This window comes from Puma concolor, chromosome B3 (assembly GCF_028749965.1).
Source record: "Puma concolor isolate L17-30 chromosome B3, mPumCon1.1.hap2, whole genome shotgun sequence".
In the NCBI taxonomy this organism is placed as follows: domain Eukaryota; kingdom Metazoa; phylum Chordata; class Mammalia; order Carnivora; family Felidae; genus Puma; species Puma concolor.
Window position 1 is genome coordinate 48,120,094 of NC_141672.1, and position 18,196 is coordinate 48,138,289.

The 18,196-nt window shown below is 37.7% G+C and overlaps 1 pseudogene; it reads right to left on the reverse strand.

Annotated features, from left to right (window-relative positions):
* Positions 1-11,909: 11,909 nt before the first annotated feature.
* On the reverse strand, positions 11,910-12,458 carry LOC112855998 (small ribosomal subunit protein uS11 pseudogene; annotated as a pseudogene).
* Between the last annotated feature and the right edge of the window lie 5,738 nt (positions 12,459-18,196).

The window sequence follows — 18,196 nt, forward strand, 5'->3', positions numbered from 1 at the left end:
AGAGACAGAGACAGAGCACAAGTGGGGGAGGGACAGAGATAGAAGGAGACACAGAATCTGAGATGTCAGGCTCTGAAATGTCAGTACAGAGCCCGATGTGGGGCTCGTACTCACAAACCGTGAGATCGTGACCTGAGCAAAAGTCCAATGCTTGACCAACTAAGCCACCCAGGTGCCCCTCAATAGAAAGTTTTAATAGCAGATGAAGTGAAAGAAAAAATCAGCACACTCTAAGATAGGGCAGTAGAATTCATCCAAAAAGAGGAGCAAAAAGAAAAATAAAATAGGTTAAGGGACTAATAGGACAACATCAAGAGGCCCAACATTATAGGGGTCCCAGAAGGAGAAGAGAAAGGGGCAGAAAAAAGTCTTTAAAGAAGTAATGGCTGAAAACTTCCCTAACCTGAGAAAGGAAACAGACATCCAGATCCAGGAAGTTCGAAAGAAGATGAATTCAAAGAGACCCACACCAAGACACAGTATAATTAAATTATCAAAAGTTAAAGACAAGGACAAAATATTAAAAACAGCAAGAGAAAGACAACTTGTTATGTATAAGGAAACACCCATAAGACTATCAACAAATGTTTTCAACAAATTCTTGCAAGTCAGAAAGGAGTGGCATGATATATTCGCCGAGCTGAAAGAAAAAATCTGCCAACCAAAAATACTCTACCTGGCAAAAAAAAAAATCCTTCAAAATTGAAGGAAAGAAAAAGAGTTTTCCAGACAAGCAAAAGCTGGAGGAGTTCAGCACCATTACACCGAATCCACAAGAAATGTTAAAGGAATTTCTTTAAGCTGAAATGAAAGGGGGCTAATTAGTAACAGGAAAACATATGAGAGTATAAATTTTATTGGTAAAGGTAAATATATGGTTAAGTTCACAATAATGTAATGGTGGTAGGTTAATCATTTATAAAACTAGTATGAAGGTTAAAAGACAAAAGTAGTGAAAAATAACTATAATTACAATAATTTGTTAATGGATACACAGACAAAAAATATAAATTGTTAAATCAAAAACATAAAAGGGGGGCAGTAAAAATGTAGAGCTTTATAATTAAGTTGGACTTAAGAGTTGTTGTCAACTTGAGGCTCTTGGGTAGCTCACTCAATTAGGCATCCAACTTCAGGTCAGGTCATGATTTCACTGTTGGTTTGTGGGTTCAAGCCCTGCATTGGGCTCTGTGCTGACAGCTCAGAGCCTGGAGCCTGCTTTGAATTCTGGGTCTCTCTCGCTCTCTCTACTCTTCCCCGGCTTGTGTTCTCTTTCTGTCTCTCAAAATAAATAAATATATTTTTTAAAAATTTTAAGTTATTATCAACTTAAAATAGACAGTTGTAAATATGTTTTATGTAAGCTATGCTGTAACCACAAAGCAAAACCTATACTAGATTCATAAAAGATAAAGGAAAAGGAATCTAAGCATACCAATACAGAAAATCATCCAATCACAAATGAAGAGAACATAAGAAAAAGGAACAAAGGAATTAGAAAACGATGAACACAATGGCAGTAAGTCCATACCTATCAATAATTACTTTAAACGTAAATGGACTAAATTCTCCTATTAAAAGACACAGAGTGGCTGAAGAGATTTTAAATATATAAATATCCCAACTATATGCTGCCTATAAGAGACTCATTTCAACTTTAAGAACACACACAGGGAAGGAAAGGTATGGGAAAAGACAGTGTATGCAAATGGAAATCAAATGACAGCTAAAGTAGCTATACTTGTATGAGGAAAAAATAGACTTTAAGACAAACCTGTAATAAGAGACAAAGAAGTTAATTATATAGGGGCACCTGGGTGGCTCAATTGGTTAAGCATCTGACTTCAGCTCAGGTCATGATCTTGTGGTTCATGAGTTTGAGCCCTGCTTTGGGCTCTGTGCTGACAGCTCAGAGCCTGGAGCCTGCTTTGGATTCTGTGTCTCCCTCTCTCTCTCTGGCCCTCCCCTGCTATCTCTCTCGCAAAAATAAATAGACATTAAAAAAATTTTTTTATGATTTTTATGATTAAAAAATTTTCTAATGATAAAGGGGTCAATCCAGTAAGATGACGGAACATTTGTAAATTTACATACACCCAACATAGAAGCACCTAAATATATAAAGCAAATATTAACAGACCTAAAAGGAGAAATAAACAGCAATCCAATAATAGTAGGAGACTGCAATACCTCACTGTCATCATTGGATAGATCATCCAGACAGAAAATCAATAAAGAAACATAGGACTTAAACAACATGTTAGAACAGGTGGTCTTAACAGACATTTATAGAACATTCCATCCAAAAGCAGCAGAATAAACATTTTTCCCAAGCACACATGGGACATTCTCCAGGGTAGATCACAAAATAAATCTTAATAAATTTAAAAGACTGAAATAATATCAAGCATTTTTTCCCAAACACAATGGTATGAAACTAGAAAACAATTACAAGAAGAAAACTGGAAAACTGACAAGTTATGTGGAGATTAAACAACATGCTACCAAACAACCAATAGGTCAAAAAAGAAATAAAAATAGAAATCAAATTTTGAGACAAATGAAAATGAGAATATAACATACCAAAATTTATAGGATGCAGCAAAAGTAGTTTTAAGAGGGAAGTTCACAGTGATAAATACCTATATTAAGAAATAAGAAAGATCTCAAATAAACCACCCAACTTTATACCTTATGAAACTAAAAAAAGAATTAAGCCCTAAGTTAATAGAGGGAAGGAACTAACAAATATGAGAGCAGAAATAAATGAAGCAGAGACTAAAAAAATCAGTAGAAAAGATCAATGAAACCAAGAGCTGGTTTTTGAAAAGATAAACATTTAGCTAGACTCACCAAGGAAAAAACAGAGAGAAAACTCAAAATAAAATCAGATATTAAAGAGATGTCACAATTGACACAATGGAAATACAAATAAGAGAGTATTATGAACTTCATACCAATAAACTAGACAATTTGAAGAAATGAATATATTCCTACAAACATACAACCTACAAAGACTGAATCATGAAAAAAGAGAAAATCTGAACAGACTAATTACTAGTAAGGAGATTGAATCAGTAATCAGAAACCGCCAACAAACAAAAGTCCAGATGGCTTCCCTGGTGAATTCTATCAAATGTTTAAAGAATTAATACAAATCCTTCTCAAACTCTTCCAAAAAATTGAAGAGGGGGGAACACTTCCAAACTTATTTTATGAGGCCAGCATTAAATATCAAAACCAGATAAAGGCACTAAAACAAAAGGAAAATACAGACTAATATCCCTGATGAACACAGATGTAAAAATCATCAACAAAATATTAGCAAACTGAATTCAATAATACATTAAAAGGATGCAGCAAAAGCATTTGACAAAACACAACATCCATTCATGATAAAAACTCTCAACAGAGTACAGAGAGAAAATACCTAAACATACTAAAGACAATATACAATGAGCCCACAGCTAACATCATACTCAATTGTGAAAAACTGAAAGCTTTTCTTATAAGATCAGGAACAAGACAAGGATGTCTACCCTCACCACTTTTATTTAAAATAGTACTGGGAGTCCTAGCTAGAGCAATGATGCAAATTAAAGTAATAAAAAGCATCCAAATCAGAAAGTAAACTGTCTCTACATGCAGATGACATGATACTACATATAGAAAACCCTAAAAACTTCACCAAAAAAAAACCCTCATTAGAATAATAAGTTGTAGGATACAAAATCAATATACAAAAATGAGTTGAGTCTCTATACACTAATAACAAACTATCTGAAAGAGAAATTAAGAATACAGTTCCATTTACAATTGTTTCAAAAGAATAAAATGCCTACTCTAAGACATTGATGAAATAAATTGAAGTCACAAATGGAAAGATATTCCATGCTCATGGACTGGAAGAATTAATATTGTTAAAATGTCCATTCTACCCAAAGTAATCTACAGATTCAATGCAATCCTTATCAAAATTCCAATGGCATTTTTTCACAGAAATGGAAAAAACAATTCTAAAATTTGTAACAGAACCACAAAAGATCCCAAATAGCCAAAGCAACTCTGAGAAAGAGGAACAATTCTGCGGGCATCACACTTCCTGATTTCAAACTATATTACAAAGCTATAATAACGAAAATGGTATGGTATTGGCATAAACACAGCCACATAAATCAGTGAAATAGAACAAAGCCCAGAAATAAACCCATGCATATATGGTTAATTTATGACAAAGGAGCCAAGAATATACAATAAGTAAGGAATAACATAACAGAGGAAAGGGCTCAATAAATGACATGTGAAACATGCTTGACAGTATTAACAGCAGGATGAAAGAGGCAGAAGAACAAAATAGTGACCTAGAAAACAGAGTAATGGAAGCTAATCAAGCTGAACAAAAGAAAGAGAAAAGAATAATGCAAAATGAGAATAGACTTAGGGAACTCAGTGATTCCATCAAATTTAATAACATTCACATTAGAGGAGTACCAGAAGAAGAAGAGAGAGAAAAGGGGGGCAGAAATTTTATTTGAAGAAATAATAGCTGAAAACTGTCCTAACCTGGGAAAGGAAATACATATATAGATCCAGGAGGCACAAAGATATACCAGGAGGTACAGAGAACCCTCAACAAAATTAACAAAAGCAGATCCACACCAAATCATATTATAATTAAAGTGGCAAAATATACTGATAAAGAAAAAATTATTAAAGCAGAAAGACAAAAGGAGATAGTTACATACAAGGGAAACCCCATAGGCTATCAGAGGACTTTTCAGCAGACACCTTCCAAGCCACAAGAGAGTGGCATGTTTTATTCAACATGCTGGGGAAAAAATAATCTGCAAGGCTATCATTCAGAAGAGAGAGAGAGAGAGAGAGAGAGAGAAAGAGAGAGAGTGTGTGTGTTTCCCAGACAAACAAAAATTAAAGGAGTTCGTGACCAGTAAAGCAGCCTGGCAAGAACTATTAAAGACACTCTTCAAGTAGAGACCAAAAGTGACAGTACAAAGGAAAGAAATACAAACACAGTAAAAATGAATATTTTAATAAAATATCAGTCAAGGTGCTCACAAAATAAAAAGATGTAATATATGACAACATATACCTAAAACGTAGGGGGAAGAGGAGTAAGAATGTGTTCAAACTTAAATGACCATCAACTTAATGTAGACTGCTATATACAAAAGAGGTTATATACAAACCTAATGGTAATCATATGTCAAAAGCCACTAAAATATGCAAAGAATAAAGAGAAAGAAATCCAAATGTATCACAAACAAACAGTAAACCAGGAAAAAGAGAAAGACCAGAAAGGATCAGAGAAAATCTTCAGAAACAGCCATAAAACAAGAAATAAAATGGCAATAAATACATATCTATCAATAATTACTTCAAATGTAAATGGACTAAATGCTCCACTCAAAAGACATACAGTGACAGATGGATAAAAAAACAAGACCCATCCATATACTGCCTACAAGAGACTCATTTTAGTCCTAAAGACACCTGCAAATTCAAAGTGAGGGGATGGAGAAACATCTAACATGCAAACAGATGTCAAAAGAAAGCCAGTGTACCAATACTTATATCAGACAAACTAGACTTTAAAACAAACACAATAACAAGAGACAAAGAAGGACACTATATAATAATAAAGGGGACAATCCTACAGGAAGATATGACAATTGTAAATATTTATGCACCCAACACAGAGGCACCCATATACATAAAACTGTTAATAACAAACATAAAGGAACTAATCTGATAATAACACAATAATGGTAGGGGACATTAACACCCTACTTACATCAATGGACAGATCATCTAAACAGAAAATCAATAAGGAAACAATGGCTTTGAATGACACACTGGAACAGAACATTCCATCCTAAAACTCCAGAATACACATTCTTTTCAAGTGCACATAGAACATTCTCCAGAACAGATCACACAATAGCCCACAAAACAAGCTTCAACGATTTCAAAAAGATTAAAATCATACCATGCATCTTTTCTGACCATAATGAATAGAAGTCAACCACAAGAAAATATCTGGAAGACCACAAATACGTGGAGGTTAAGTAACATGCTACTAAGCAATGAATGCACCAACCAGAAATAAAAGCAGAAATTAAAAAGTACATGGATACTGGGGCCCCTGGGTGGCTCAGTCGGTTGAGCATCCAACTTCGGCTCAGGTCATGATTTCATGGCTCATGAGTTCAAGCCTCACATCAGGCTCTGTGCTGATAGCTCAGAGCCTGGAGTCTGCTTTGGATTCTGTGTCCCTCTTTCACTGTGCCCCTCCCTTGCCCATGCTCCTTCTCTCTCTCTCTCTCTCTCTCTCTCTCTCTCTCTCAAGAATAAATAAAACATTAAAAAAATTTAAAACAAGGTACATGGATACAAAAATGAATACACAATGGGCCATAACCCTTGGGATGCAACAAAAGCAATTCTAAGAGGGAAGTTTACATGTCAACAAACTAGACATCTAGAAGAAATAAATAAATTCCCCAAAACCTCCCAATATGTAATGAGGAAGAAATAGGAAATTTGAACAGACCAGTTTCCATCAGTGAAGTTAAATCAGTAATCAAAAAACTCCCAACAAAAAAAAGTTCAGGACCAGATGGCTTCAAATCCTACCAAATATTTATTTATTTATTTATTTATTATCATATTTATTTTTTCCAACATCCCTGCAAGAGATTTTATGTATTCTATTTTACAGAAGAGGAACCCGAGACTCAGAGAGGCAAGATAACTTTTCCAGGGTTGCTCAGGTTATGGTTAGAATTATAAGTCAGATCTAGATACCTAGGCAAAGCATCAGCTTTTTTTATTATTATTTTTTTAAATATGAAATTTATTGTCAAATTCGTTTCCATACAACACCCAGTGCTCATCCCAACAGGTGCCCTCCTCAATACCCATCACCCACCCTCCCCTCCCTCCACCATCAACCCTGTTTGTTCTGTTTTGTTTTGTTTTTTAATTTTTTTAACGTTTATTTATTTTTGAGACAGAGAGAGACAGAGCATGAATGGAGGAGGGTCAGAGAGAGGGAGACACAGAATCTGAAACAGGCTCCAGGCTCTGAGCTGTCAGCACAGAGCCCGACGGGGGGCTCGAACTCACGGACCGCGAGATCATGACCTGAGCCGAAGTTGGCCGCTTAACCGACTGAGCCACCCAGGCGCCCCTGTTCTCAGTTTTTAAGGGTCTCTTATGTTTTGGCTCCCTCCCTCTCTAACCTTTTTTTTTTTTTCCTTCCCCTCCCTCATGGTCTTCTGTTAAGTTTCTCAGGATCCACATAAGAGTAAAAACATACGGTATCTGTCTTTCTCTATATGACTTATTTCACTTAGCATAACACTCTCCAGCTCCATCCGCGTTGCTACAAATGGCCACATTTCATTCTTTCTCATTGCCATGTAGTATTCCATTGTGTGTATAAACCACAATTTCTTTATCCATTCATCAGTTGATGGACATTTAGGCTCTTTCCATAATTTGGCTATTGTTGAGAGTGCTGCTATAAACATTGGGATACAAGTGCCCCTATGCATCAGTACTCCTGTATCCCTTGTGTAAATTCCTAGCAGTGCTACTGATGGGTCATAGGGTAGGTCTATTTTTAATTTTTTGAGAAACCTCCACACTGTTTTCCAGAGCGGCTGCACCGTTTGCATTCCCACCAACAGTGCAAGAGGGTTCCCGTTTCTCCACAACCTCACCAGCATCTGATTTGTTCATTTTAGCCACTCTGACTGGCGTGAGGTAGTATCTCAGTGTGGTTTTGATTTGTATTTCCCTGATGAGGAGCAACGTTGAGCACTTTTCATGTGCTTGTTGGCCATCTGGATGTCTTCTTTAGAGAAGTGTCTATTCATTTTTCTATTCATATTCAGTTTACTGCCCATTTCTTCACTGGATTATTTGTTTTTCAGGTGTGGAGTTTGGTGAGCTCTTTATAGATTTTGGATACTAGCCCTTTGTCTGATATGTCATTTGCAAATATCTTTTCTCATTCTGTTGGTTGCCTTTTAGTTTTGTTAATTGTTTCCTTTGCAGTGCAGAAGCTTTTTATCTTCATGAGGTCCCAACAGTTCATTTTTGCTTTTAATTCCCTTGCCTTTGGGGATGTGTCAAGTAAGAAATTGCTGTGGCTGAGGTCAGAGAGGTTTTTTTCCTGCTTTCTCCTCTAGGGTTTTGATGATTTCCTATCTCACATTCAGGTCCTTTATCCATTTTGAGTTTATTTTTGTGAATGGTGTAAGAAAGTGGTCTAGTTTCATGCTTCTGCATGTTGCTGTCCAGTTCCCCCAGCACCATTTGTTACAGAGACTGTCTTTTTTCCATTGGATATTCTTCCTGCTTCGTCACAGATTAGTTGGCCATACTTTTGTGGGTCTAGTTCTGGGTTTCTATTCTATTCCATTGGTCTATGTATCTGTTTTCATGCCAATACCATGCTGTCTTGATGATGACAGCTTTGTAGTAGAGGCTAAAGTCTGGGATTGTGAAGCTTCCTGCTTTGGTCTTCTTCTTCAATATTTCTTTGGCTATTCGGGGCCTTTTGTGGTTCCATACAAATTTTAGGATTGCTTGTTCTAGCTTCAAGAAGACTGCTGGTGCCATTTTGATTGAGATTGCATTGAATGTGTAGATAGCTTTGGGTAGTATTGACATTTTAACAATATTTATTCTTCCAACCCATGAGCATGGAATGTTTTTCCATTTCTTTATATCTTCCTCAATTTCCTTCATAAGTTTTCTATAGTTTTCAGCATACAGATCTTTTACATCTTTGGTTAGGCTTATTCCTAGGTATTTTATGCTTCTTGGTGCAATTGTGAATGGGATCAGTTTCTTTGTCTTTCTGTTGCTTCATTATTAGTGTATAAGAATGCAACTGATTTCTGTACATTGATTTTGTATCCTGAGACTTTGCTGAATTCATGTATCAGTTCCAGCAGACTTTTGGTGGAGTCTATACAGTTTTCCATGTATAATATCATGTCATCTGCAAAAAGTGAAAGCTTAACTTCATATTTACCAATTTTGATGCCTTTGATTTCCTTTTGTTGTCTGATTGCAGATGCTAGAACTTCCAACACTATATTAAACAACAGCGTTGGGAGTGGACATCCCTGTCGTGTTTCTGATCTCAGGGGGAAAACTCTCAGTTTCTCCCCATTGAGGATGATGTTAGCTGTGGGCTTTTCATAAATGGATTTTATGATGTTTAAGTATGTTCCTTCTATCCCAACTTTCTCGAGGGTTTTTATTAAGAAAGGATGCTGAATTTTGTCAAATGCTTTTTCTGCATCAATTGACAGGATCATATGGTTCTTTTCTTTTATTAATGTGTTGTATCACATTGATTGATTTGCAAATGTTGAACCAGCCCTGCAGCCCAGGAATGAATCCCACTTGATCATGGTGAATAATTCTTTTTATATGCTGTTGAATTCGATTTGCTAGTATCTTCTTGAGAATGTTTGCATCCATATTCATCAGGGATATTGGCCTGTAGTTCTCTTTTTTTACTGGGTCTCTGTCTGGTTTAGAAATCAAAGTAATACTGGCTTCATAGAATGAGTCTGGAAGTTTTCCTTCCCTCTCTATTTTTTGGAACAGCTTGAGAAGGATAGGTATTATCTCTGCTTTAAACGTCTGGTAGAACTCCGCTGGGAAGCCATCTGGTCTGGACTCTTATTTTTTGGGAGATTTTTGATAACTGATTCAATTTCCTCACTGGTTATGGGTATGTTCAAGCTTTCTATTTCCTCCTGATTGAGTTTTGGAAGTGTGTGGGTATTTAGGAATTTGTCCATTTCTTCCAGGTTGTCCAGTTTGTTGGCATATAATTTTTCATAGTATTCCCTGATAATTGCTGTATTTCTGAGGGATTGGTTGTAATAATTCCATTTTAATTCATGATTTTATCTATTTGGGTCATCTCCCTTTTCTTTTTGAGAAGCCTGGCTAGAGGTTTATCAATTTTGTTTATTTTTTCAAAATCCCAACTCTTGGTTTCATTGATCTGCTCTACAGTTTTTTTAGATTCTATATTGTTTGTTTCTGCTCTGATCTTTATTATTTCTCTTCTTCTGCTGGGTTTGGGGTGTCTTTGCTTTTCTGCTTTTATTTCCTTTAGGTGTGCTGTTAGATTTTGTATTTGGGATTTTTCTTGTTTCTTGAGATAGGCCTGGATTGCAATGTATTTTCCTCTCAGGACTGCCTTTGCTGCATCCCAAAGCGTTTGGATTGTTGTATTTTCATTTTCATTTGTTTCCATATATTGTTTAATTTCTTCTCTAATTGCCTGGTGGACCCATTCATTCTTTAGTAGGGTGTTCTTTAACCTCCATGCTTTTGGAAGTTTTCCAGACTTTTTCCTGTAGTTGATTTCAAGCTTCATGGCATTGTGGTCTGAAAGTATGCATGGTATGATCTCAATTCTTGTATACTTATGAAGGGCTGTTTTGTGACCCAGTATGTGATCTATCTTGGAGAATGTTCCATGTGCACTCGAGAAGAAAGTGGGATGCAGAGCTCTAAATACATCTGTCAAGTCCATCTGATACAATGTATTATTCAGGGCCCTTGTTTCTTTATTGATCCTGTGTCTAGATGATCTAGCCATTATTGCAAGTGGGGTATTAAAGTTCCCTGAAGTTACCACATTTTTATCAATAAGATTGCTTATGTTTGTGATTATTTTCTATATTTGGGTGCCTCTGAATTTGGTGGCTTGACATTTATAATTGTTAGCTTTTCCTGATGGATAGATTCTGTAATTATTATATAATGCCCTTCTTCATCTCTTGTTACAACCTTTAATTTAAAGTCTAGTTTGTCTGATATAGTATGGCTACTCCAGCTTTTTTTGACTTCCAGTAGCATGATAGATAGTTCTCCATCCCCTCACTTTCAATCTGAAGGTGTCCTCAGGTCTAAAGTGAGTGTCTTGTAGACTGCAAATAGATGGGTCTTGTTTTTTTTTTTTATCCATTCTGATACCCTATGTCTTTTGGTTGGAGCATTTAGCCCATTTACATTTAGTGTTATTATTGAAAGATATGGGTTTAAAGTCATTGTGATGTCTGTAAGTTTCATGCTTGTAGTGATGTCTCTGGTACTTTGTGGTCCTTGCAACATTTCACTCACAGAATCTCCCTTAGGATCTCTTGTAGGGCTGGTTTAGTGGTGATTAATTCCTTCAGTTTTTGTTTGTTTGGGAACACCTTTATATCTCCTTCTCTTCTGAATGACAGACTTGCTGGATAAAGGATTCTCAGCTGCATATTTTTTCTGTTCATCACATTGAAGATTTCCTGCCATTCCTTTCTGGCCTGCCAAGTTTCAGTAGATAGGTCTGTCACTAGTCTTATCGGTCTCCCTTTATATAGAGTTAGAGTATGTTTATCCCTAGCTGCTTTCAGAATTTTCTCTTTATGCTTGTATTTTGCCAGTTTCACTATGATATGTCATGCAGAAGATCAATTCAAGTTACGTGTGAAGGGAGTTCTCTGTGCCTCTTGGATTTCAATGCCGTTTTCCTGCCCCAGATCAGGGAAGTTCTCAGCTATGATTTGTACAAGTACACCTTCAGCCCCTTTCTCTCTCTCTTCCTCTTCTGGAATTCCTATTACACCGATATTGTTGTGTTTGATTGCATCACTTAGTTCTCTAATTCTCCCCTCATACTCCTGGATTTATTTTATCTCTCTTTTTCTCAGCTTCCTCTTTTTCCATAATTTTATCTTCTAATTCACCTATTCTCTCCTCTGCCTTTTCAATGCGAGCTGTGGTCACCTCCATTTTATTTGCACCTCATTTATAGCATTTTTTAGCTCCTCCTGTTTATTTTCTTTTCTTTTTTTTTTTTTAGCTTACACAAAGGCAATTTATTACCAGAAAACAATAATTTGAGGAATCCTGTTCACAGACGGCGACCACGGCAACCCCCCTTCCTGTGGGTGTTATCGGAGGGGATGGGGGTGACATCCTCAATCCACCCAATCTTCATTCCTGAGCGGGCAAGGGCTCTGAGGGCCAACTGGGCTCCAGGTCTGGTGGTCTTGGTTCTATTTCCTCCTGTGGCCCGGAGTTTGATGTGGACAGTGGTGATGACCAGCTCCTTGCACCTCTGGGCTACATCCTGGGCAGCCAACATGGCAGCGTAGGGAGAGGACTCATTTCAGTCAGCCTTCATCTTCATCCCACCAGTCACGCGGCAGATGGTTTCCTTGCCAGAAAGATCGGTGACATGGACAAAAGTGTCACTGAAGGATGCAAAGATGTGGCACACGCCAAACACATTTTCTCCTTCAGCTACCTGAGGTCCAAGGCTCATGACCTGTTCTTCTTTCTTTTCTTTCCTCTTTCGAGGTGCCATTTCTGCACATCTTCCCTAGACTCCGTAACCAGAATGCCTCCTGTTTCTTAGTCCCTTGATCTCTGTAGCAATAGATTCTTTGCTGTGCTCTATACTTTTTTCAAGTCCAGTGATTAATTTTATGACTATTATTTTAAATTCATGTTTTATTATATTGCTTAAATCGTTTTTGATCAATTCGTTAGCTGTCGCTACTTCCTGGAGTTTCTTTTGACGAGAATTCTTCCGTTTTATCATTTCGGATAGTCCCTGGAGCGGCGCAGAACTGCAGGGCACTTCCCCTGTGCTGTCGGGAGTAACTTGGGTTGGTGGGTGGGGCCGCAGTCAGACCCGATGTCTGTTCCCAGCCCACGGCTGGGGCCACAGTCAGACTGGTGTGAACCTTATCTTCCCCTCTCCCAGGGGCAGGACTCACTGTGGAGTGGTGTGGCCCCTGTCTGGGCTACTTGCACACTGCCAGGCTTGTGGTGCTGCTTTGATGGGATCTGGCGTATTAGCCGGGGTGGATCCACAAGGTGCACGGGGGTGGGAGGGGCAGGCTTGGCTCGCTTTGCCATTGGTGGTCCCCTGTGGGAGGGGCCCTGTGGCACCAGGAGGGAGGCAGACCCATCGGAGGGATGGATCCACAGAAGCACAGCATTGGGTGTTTGCATGGTGCAAGCAAGTTTGGTGAGGTGAACTGGTTCCCTTTGGGGTTTCGGCTGGGGGATGGGAGAGGGAGATGGCACTGGCCAGCGCCTTTGTTCCCCTGCTGAGCTGAGCTCTGTTGTCCGGAGCTCAACACCTCTCCCTTCCGGTGTCCTCTTGCCCTCCCGCTCTCTGACTAGAGCTGTTGACTTATAACATTCCAGATGTTAAGTCCCGCTGGCTGTCAGAACTCACTCCTTCCGGCCCCTCTGCTTTTGCAAGCCAGACTCGGGGGCTCTGCCTTGCCAGGTGGGCTGCTCCTCCACTGCCCCAGCTCCCTCCCACCAGTCCAGGTAGTGCGCACCACCTCTCCGCCCTTCCTACCCTCTTCCATGGGCCTCTCGTCTATACTTGGCTCCAGAGAGTCCGTTTTGTTAGTCTTCTGGTGGTTTTCTGCATTCTTTAGGCAGATGTGGGTGGAATCTAAGTGATCAGCAGGACGAGGTGAGCAAGTGTCCTCCTATGCCACCATCTCAAGCTTCCTCTCCTATTTTTTAATTAATTAATTAATTTTGAGAAGAAGGGAGGGGCAGAGAGAGAGGGAGAAAGAGAATCCTAAGCAGGCTCCATGCCCAGTGTGAAGCCCAACACGAGGCTCAATCTCACAACCATGAGATCATGACCTGAGCTGGACACTTAACTGACTGAGCCACCCAGGCACCCCTCTATCAAACACTTAAAGAGGAGTTAATATCTCTTCTTCTCAGACTATTGCAAAAAATAGAAAAGGAAGGAAAATTTCCAAGTTCGTTCTATGAGGCCAGTTTTACCCTGATACCAAAACCAGATAAAGACACCCCCCCCCAAAAAAAAGAACTATAGGCCAATATCTCTGATGAACATAGATGCAAAAATGTTCAACAAAATAACAGCAAACTGAATCCAAGAATACATTTAAAAAAATCTTTCACCACAATCAAGTGAGATTTATTCTTGGGAAAGAGTGGCTCAATATTTGCACATCAATCAATGTGATACATCACATAGGAGAAAGGACAAGAACCATATAATCATTTGAATAGATGCAGAAAAAGCATTTGACAAGTGCCACATCCATTCATGATAAAAACCCTCAACAAAGTAGATTTAGAGGGAACATATCTCAACATAATAAAGGCAATATATGAAAAACCCATAGATAACATTATACCCAAGGGTGAAAAACAGAGCTTTTCCCATAAGGTCAGGAAGAAGACAAGGATGTCCACTTTCACCACTTGTATTTAACACATTACTGGAAGTCCTAGCCATAGCAATCAGACAAGACAAAGGAATAAAAAGCATCCAAATTGGAAAGGAAGAAGTGAAACTTCCACTACTTGCAAATGACATGATACCACTATATATAGAAAACCCAAAAGACTCCACCAAAAACCTCCTAGAACTGATAAATAAATTCAGTAAAGTTACACGATGCAAAATCAACATACAGAAATTGGTTGCATTTCTATATACCAATAATGAGCCAGCAGAAAGTGATATTAAGAAAACAACCCATTTAGGGGTGCCTGGCTGGCTCTGGCAGTAAAGCATGTGACTCTTAACCTCAGAGTCATGAATTCAAGCCCCACATTGGGCATGGAGTCTACTTAATTAAAAAAAAAATTTTTTTTTTAAGAGAAAACAGTCCCATTTACAATTGCACCAAAACTAATGAGATATCTAGGAATAAAACTAACCAAAGAGGTGAAAGACCTGTACTCTGAAAACTACAAAACACTGATGAAAGAAATGGAAGACAACACAAAGAAATGGAAAGACATTTCAAGCTTATGGATTAGAAGAACAAATACGGTTAAAATGTCCATACTACCCAAAGCAATCTACATATTTAATGCAATCCCTAGCAAAATCCTAACAGCATTTTTCACAGAACTAGAATAATCCTAAAATTTGTGTGGAACCACAAAAGACCCAGCCAGCCAAAGCAATCTTGAAAAGGAAAAGTAAAGCTGGAGACATCACAATTCTGGACTTCAAGTTATATTACAAAGATGGAGTAGTCAAAACAGTATGGTACTGAGGCAAAAAGAGACACAAAGATCAGTGGAATAGAATAGAAAATCCAGAAGTAAACCCACAATCATATGGTCAATTAATCTTTGACAAAGCAGGGAAGAATATCCAATAGGAAAAAAGACAGTCTCTTCAACAAGTGGTGTTGGGAAAACTGGACAGCAACATGCCAAAGAAAGAATGTGCACCACTTTCTAATACTATATGCAAAAATCAATTCAAAATGGATTGACGGCCTAAATGTGAGATCTGAAACCATAAAAATCCTAGAATACAGGCAGTAGCCTCTTTGACATCATCTGTAGCAACTTTTTCCTAAACAGATCCCCTGAGGCAAGGGAAACAAAAGCAAAAATAAACTATTGGGACTACATCAAAATAAAAAGCTTCTGCACAGTGAAAGAAACAATCAATAAAACTAAAAGGCAACTTACTGAATGGGAGAAGATATTTACAAATGACATATCCAATAAAGGGCTAGTATTCAAATATATAAAGAACTTATACAACTCAACACCAAAAAACAAATAATCCATGTAAAACATGGGCAGAAGACATGAACAGACAGTTCTCCAAAGAAGACATCCAGATGGCTAATAGACACATGAAAAGATGCTCAACACCACTTACCATCAGGAAAATGCAAATCAAAACTACAAGAGATATCACCTCACATGTCAGAATGGTTAAAATCAACAACAGAAGAAACAACAGGTACAGGTAAGGATGTGGAGAAAAAGGAACTCTCTTGCACCATTGGTGGGAATGTAAACTGGTGCAGCCACTATGTAAAACAGTATGAAAGTTCCTCAAAAAGTTAAAAATAGAACTACTCCATAATACAGCCATTGCAGTCCTGGATATTTACCCAAAGAATACAAAAATACTAATTCAAAAAGATATAGCACCTCATGTTCATTGCAGCATTATTTACAAGAGCCAAGATATGATAGCAGTCCAAGCGTCCATCGATTAATAAATGGATAAAGAAGATGTGATGTATGTATACAACGGAATATTATTCAGCCATAAAAAGAATGAAATTTTGCCATTTACAACAATATGGATGGAGCTAGAGAGTATAACGTTAAGCAAAATAAGTCAGTCAAAGAAAGAAATACCATTTGATTTCCCTCATGTGTGGAATTTAAGAAACAAAACAAAGGAGCATGGGGGTGGAGGAAGAGAGAGAAAGAAACAAACCAAGAAACAGACTCTTAACTATAAAGCACTGATGGTTATCAGTTCCACTGCAACTATGTAACCACCATTGGTTAAACAGATTATGGGGATTAAGGATCGCACTTGCTGTGATGAGGACCAGGTGGTGAATGGAATTGTGGAATCACTATATTGTACACCTGAAACCAATATAACAATGTATGTTAACTAAAATGAAAATAAAAACTTAAAAAAAAAACTGTTCTAAACAACACAAAACAAAAACAAAAACATGTTCCTCAAAAATATTTAAATAGAAATTACCATATGGCCCAGCAATTTCACTTCTGGATATTTATCCAAAGAAAATTAAACAACCAGCTAGAAAAGATATATACACCCACATGTTCATAGCAGCATTACTAACAATAGCGAAGACATGGGAAAAATTTAAGTGTCCATTGTTAGATGAATGTATAAAGAACTTTGTTTATATATACATATATATAAATACAAATAGTGGAATATTATTCCACAATAAAAAAGGGAATCCTGTCATTTACAACAACTCAGATGGAGCTTTGATACATTACAGTAAGTGAAACAAGTCAGAAAGAGAAAGACAAATACTCTATGATCTCACTTATATGTTCTATCTAACAAAATGAACAAATAAATTCATGGATATAGAGAAAAAATTAGTAGTTGCCAGAGGTAGGGTGTGGGGAGCAAAATGACTGAAAGGGTCAAAAGGCACAAACTTCCAGTTATAAGTTAAATTACTCCTGGGGATACAACGTAGGCATGATGACTATAGCCAACAATATTGTATATTTGAAAGTTGCTAAGAGGGTAAATGTTAAAAGTTCTCATCACACACAAAAAAACAAACCCAAATTTGTAACTATGTATGGTGAGGAATGTTAATTGAACTTACTGAAGTAATCATTTTGCAATACATACATATATAAAATCCTTGTTATGTTATACATGAGTTAAATCTCAATTGAAAAAACAAAATAGGGGCACCTGTGTGGCTTAGTCAGTTGAGCGTCCAATTCTTGATTTTTGTTCAGGTCATGATCCCAGGATCCTGGGATCAAGCCCCGCGTTGGACTCCATGCGGAGCAAGAAACCTGCTTGAGTCTCTCTCTCTCTCTCTCTCTCTCTCTCTCTCTCTCTCTCTCTCTCTCTCTCTCTCTCTCTCCCGCTGCCCCTGTCCCTCACTTGCTTGCTCACTCGCTCTCTCTCAAATACAATTTAAAAATAAAAAATAAATAAAAATCACTAGAGAACACACCAATGATTCCATTAAACTAGAAGTTGAGATTGTCACCTGGCTACCTCATTGCAAGTAAACCAACAGGCAAAGGAGGAGGCTAGAGTGTGCTGGCTAGAGTGACTATTAAGGAGAAATCGTATTCCTGTGGCACAAAAGGGATAAGGAGGAATACGTGTGAAGTGCGGGAGATCTTTTGGGGTACCTCTCAGAACTGTGTTCTGTGATAAATTGTGTAACTGATTGCTATACTTTTTGCTAAACTGTAAAATTTACAGTATTTTGTTGCTCAGAAGAAATTCATCAAAAACATAGGGCCAAAAGTGTGATAAAGAAACAAGGATCTATGTTTAAGATTTGTGATGTTTCTTTTTACGTCTTATACATTTTTCCTATGCAAAACGGTAAAAAGAAGGATGGATACAGAAATGTGGATGCCAACAGCCACACAGACGTTTGAAGGTGTGAGAATACATGAACCAGTAAAAGTGTTAACTGAAACTTAAATCTCACAAATAAGCAGAAAATATCATTTCTAGCAGACTATATACAGTGTTCTTCAAACAGTATTAAGAATAAAATACTTTGCAATTCCAGTAAGTTGAAATTTATGGTATAAGGCAAGGAAGGGGTGCAAG